At 53.4% G+C, this 5000-nt stretch overlaps 1 non-coding gene across 1 annotated transcript; it reads left to right on the top strand.

Annotated features, from left to right (window-relative positions):
* Positions 1–1556: 1556 nt before the first annotated feature.
* On the top strand, positions 1557–1675 carry LOC137270536 (5S ribosomal RNA). The gene has a single exon (XR_010955310.1). It is a non-coding gene; the product is annotated as a 5S ribosomal RNA (ribosomal RNA).
* The last annotated feature ends 3325 nt before the right edge of the window (positions 1676–5000 follow it).

The following is a 5000-nucleotide window of genomic DNA, read 5'->3' as shown; positions in this document are numbered from 1 at the left end:
AGAGGATTGGTCGCCAGTTGCGATCGGTCCCAGCGCAGTGCTCGTGGTTTCCCGGAACCGGGCGTTTGGGACCTACCCACTTCATCGTCCACGAACGGCGAAATTGAAACGGCGAAGCGCGCATTTCACAAGACGTCGTTGGCGTACATGAGTAAGGCTTGGTCAAACGGACGGCCCGGGCGAGCACACCGAATCGCGTGTTTTTTGCGTACGAGTGCCAGGTGATAGCGGTCCCCCTGTTGCGGCGTGCATCTCGTACTTCCGAGCCGGGTGATAGCGGTCCCCCCGTCTCGGTGCGCTACCCTTTCGGGCGAGTTGGGTGATAGCGGTCCCCCCTCCTCTGCGCGCATTAGGGGAAAAGTTGGAAAATTTTTCTAAGTCCAACTTTCGGAAATTTTTTGGAAAAAAATCCCTCCCCTAATTTTTATCCCCCAAAGCAAAAGACCGTCAATACGTTGGATAGTTAGACTTTCGATTTTGAAGTTCCCGAGAGGCTGTCGGGGTCTGTGCGTATTTTTGGGGGGTGCTTCTCGGGTGCGAATTTGGGGCCCATGGTTCGCGACTAATGATGCCTTTTGGTCCGAGGGGACTTAAAATTCAAGCAGAGACCCTCGGAGAGCACGTCCTTTTCTCGGGTAAAGACTTGGAATCCCGGAAGTTGGGTATCTTCCGCAGACTTGGAGGGGTCTTCTCCGCGTAATTCGTGGAGGTGCTTCTCGGGCTTGGGGCTCGTGTCTCACGACTAATGATGCCTTTTGGCCCGGGGACTCTTTAAAAATAGGGCAGTCAAACCAGAAGAGCTCGTCCTTTTCTCTGGGAAAGACTCGAACTCCGGGGCCCGGGCATTTGGGTGTCCCCTGCGGACTTCAAGGGGAGTTGTCTGGACTGAAGGAGCAGGGCCCGGCGTGCAGGACTAATGATGCCTTTGGCCCCGAAGGGCCTGAGGCATCCCTAGGGAGAAAGTGGAGTTGTGGCTCGGGCTTTTTCCGGGAACCCGGCAGACCCTCGTAACTTCGAGGTAGGTGCCCGAGCGTTCTGATTTTTCGTAGGGCCTAAGTGCGTAGTCTTGATATTGAGCTCGGGATTTTTACGGCAACACGGCTCGAGGTAAGTTCCCGAGCGTTTTGAATTTTGAAGCGGCGACTCTGCGTACTGGTGATTTTGGCCTCGGTATTTGGACGAAAACACGGCTGGTCATCGTACCCTCGAGGTAGCTTACCGAGCGTTTTGACTTTGCAATAGGTTACTCTGCGTACTGTTGATGTTGGCCTCGGTATTTACACGGCAACACCGCAGGTGATCGTACCCAGGAGGTAAGTTCCCGAGCGTTTTGAATTTTGAAGTGGCGACTCTGCGTACTGGTGATTTTTGCCTCGGTATTTTGACGAAAACACGGCAGGTCATCGCACCCTCGAGGTAAGTTCCCGATCGTTTTGACTTTTTTTGACCTAATTTCCGCATACCCCGTGGTGGCATTCCGAACGTTTTCACTTTTAGGTGACTGTGCATGCTTGCCCCAGACGCGATAGACATCGTGTGAAAATGGTTTTGCTTACGTCTACGGCCACACCACTGGTAAAGCACCGCTTCTCGTCTGCTCCGCGAAGTCAATCCCAGTCGGGCCGGGATAGTACTTGGATGGGTGACCGCCTGGGAACTCCCGGTGCTGTAGACCTCTTTTTTTTTTTCTTTTTTTTTTCCGTTCAAGTGTCCGAGAGGCTGGTAGGTGGGACCGCCGTGGCATGTCCGCCCGTCCCGTCTTTTGTTGTCCATCATATCGGGCGTGGAATGTTGTTTGTCCCCCCAAATGGATGGAGGTAACGGAGCGCGTTAGGGAAGGGGCAGGGCTGGCTAGGGCTAGGGCTGGCACCTTAAACGAAGTTAAGATTAGGGCAAGAGCTAGGGTTAAGAACGCACATCGAGTGAACGGATACGGTTAGGGCAAAAGCTAGGGTTAGCACCACAGATGAAGTTAAAGGATACGGTAAGGGTTAGGGTTAGGGTTAGGGTTAGCACCGCAAATGGAGTGAACGGATACGGTTAGGGTTAAGGTAAGCACCGCAAATCGAGTTAACGGATACGGTTAGGGCAGAAGTTAGGGTTAGCACCAGAAATGAAGTGAACGGATGCGGTTAGGGCTAGAGTTAGGGTTAGCACCGCAAATGGACTTAACGGATACGGTTAGGGCAGAAGTTAGGGTTAGCACCAGAAATGAAGTGAACGGATACGGTTAGGGCAGAAGTTAGGGTTAGCACCAGAATTGAAGTGAACGGATGCGGTTAGGGCAAGGGTTAGGGTTAGCACCAGAAATGAAGTGAACGGATACTGTTAGGGCAGAAGTTAGGGTTAGCACTAGAAATCGAGCTAACGGATACGGTTAGGGTTAGGGTTAGCACCACCAATCGACTTAACGGATACGGTTAGGGCAAGGGTTAGGGTTAGCACCGTAGATGAAGTGAACGGATACGGTTAGGGCAAGACCTAGGGTTAGCACCACAAATGGAGTGAACGGATACGGTTAGGGCAAGAGTTAGGGTTAGCACCACCAATCGACTTAACGGATACGGTTAGGGCAAGACTTAGGGTTAGCGCCGCAAATGGACTTAACGGATACGGTTAGGGCTGGACTTAGGGTTAGCACCATAGATGAAGTGAACGGATACGGTTAGGGCAGAAGTTAGGGTTAGCACCAGAAATGAAGTGAACGGATGCGGTTAGGGCAAGAGCTAGGGTTAGCGCCGCAAATGGACTTAACGGATACGGTTAGGGCTGGACTTAGGGTTAGCACCACAAATCGAGCTAACGGATACGGTTAGGGCAGAAGTTAGGGTTAGCACCGTAGATGAAGTGAACGGATGCGGTTAGGGCAAGAGCTAGGGTTAGCACCGCAAATGGACTTAACGGATACGGTTAGGGCTGGACTTAGGGTTAGCACCACAAATCGAGCTAACGGATACGGTTAGGGCAGAAGTTAGGGTTAGCACCGTAGATGAAGTGAACGGATACGGTTAGGGCAAGACCTAGGGTTAGCACCGCAAATGGACTTAACGGATACGGTTAGGGCTGGACTTAGGGTTAGCACCACAAATCGAGCTAACGGATACGGTTAGGGCAGAAGTTAGGGTTAGCACGGTAGATGAAGTGAACGGATACGGTTAGGGCAAGAGTTAGGGTTAGCACCGTAGATGAAGTGAACGGATACGGTTAGGGCAAGACCTAGGGTTAGCACCACAAATGGAGTGAACGGATACGGTTAGGGCAGAAGTTAGGGTAAAGACGAAAAATCGAGCCGGCCCGTTGGGGCGCGCTTTTTTTGGTTGTGTTTTTGAGAGTGACCTGTGGGGCGCGTTGTGGGATGCCTGTTTTTGGAGCTGTTGCGTGACGGGCGTGCCGCCGTCCCGTTTTTCAGTCCGTTGGGGTGCGCTTTTTCGGATTGTGTTTTTGAGAGTGACCCGTGGGGCGCGTTGTGGGGTGCATGTTTTTGGAGGTATGGTGTGGCATGCGTGCCGCCGTCCCGTTTTTCAGTCCGTTGAGGTGGGCTTTTTTGGATTGTGTTTTTGAGAGTGACCCGTGGGGCGCGTTGTGGGGTGCATGTTTTTGGAGGTATGGTGTGGCATGCGTGCCGCCGTCCCGTTTTTCAGTCCGTTGAGGTGGGCTTTTTTGGATTGTGTTTTTGAGAGTGACCTGTGGGGCGCGTTGTGGGGTGCATGTTTTTGGAGGTATGGTGTGGCATGCGTGCCACCGTCCCGTTTTTCAGTCCGTTGAGGTGGGCTTTTTTAGATTGTGTTTTTGAGAGTGACCCGTGGGGCGCGTTGTGGGATGCCTGTTTTTGGAGGTATGGCGTGACGGGCGTGCCGCCGTCCCGTTTTTCAGTCCGTTGAGGTGCGCTTTTTTGGATTGTGTTTTTGAGAGTGACCTGTGGGGCGCGTTGTGGGATGCCTGTTTTTGGAGGTATGGCGTGACGGGCGTGCCGCCGTCCCGTTTTTCAGTCCGTTGAGGTGCGCTTTTTCAGATTGTGTTTTTGAGAGTGACCCGTGGGGCGCGTTGTGGGATGCCTGTTTTTGGAGGTATGGCGTGACGGGCGTGCCGCCGTCCCGTTTTTCAGTCCGTTGAGGTGCGCTTTTTTGGATTGTGTTTTTGAGAGTGACCTGTGGGGCGCGTTGTGGGATGCCTGTTTTTGGAGGTATGGCGTGACGGGCGTGCCGCCGTCCCGTTTTTCAGTCCGTTGAGGTGCGCTTTTTCAGATTGTGTTTTTGAGAGTGACCTGTGGGACGCGTTGTGGGATGCATGTTTTTGGAGGTATGGCGTGACGGGCGTGCCGCCGTCCCGTTTTTCAGTCCGTTGAGGTGCGCTTTTTCAGATTGTGTTTTTGAGAGTGACCTGTGGGACGCGTTGTGGGATGCATGTTTTTGGAGGTATGGCGTGACGGGCGTGCCGCCGTCCCCTGTTTTGCAGTCCTTTGGGGGTGCGCCTTTTTGGATTGTGTTTTGTGGGAGTGACCTGTGGGACGTGCTCCCGTGTTGGCTTTGTGTGTCGCCCCGTTGCCGCAAGCAACCCTTTTCGGCTTCGATTTGAGTTTGGACTTGCGGGGTGCGACGGGAGGCTTGGCACGGTGCGCCGTCCGTGCGATTATGTTGTCGGCGGTGCCCCGCCAGCTTACCGTTCGCGCTGCCGCACTTGCGTCGTTGGTGGGTTGCCCTGAGCGGCGTCGACGTTTGGTCTGCGTTGGCGTTGTTTGTCTGTGATGATTTTGGTGCGTGGTGGTGACGTGGGCGTTTGACTTTGTAGGGGAATCGCGGACATGGGTTGTTGTGGCGGGGAATTCGCGGAGTGTTGGAATGAAAGACAATGGTTCTGGGTCGGCAATTGTAAATGCGAATGCGCCTGACTGTGCCCTGTAGGTCTTACGAGGTCTGACGAGGTCTTACATCGCGGACATGTATTTTTTAACGATGGCGGACGGAGCGTTTTCTTGTGTAGGAATGAAAGACAATGTTTTC

The sequence above is a fragment of the Haliotis asinina genome, unplaced genomic scaffold (assembly GCF_037392515.1).
Source record: "Haliotis asinina isolate JCU_RB_2024 unplaced genomic scaffold, JCU_Hal_asi_v2 scaffold_78, whole genome shotgun sequence".
NCBI lineage: Eukaryota > Metazoa > Mollusca > Gastropoda > Lepetellida > Haliotidae > Haliotis > Haliotis asinina.
This window is presented reverse-complemented; position numbering and strand designations above follow the sequence as displayed.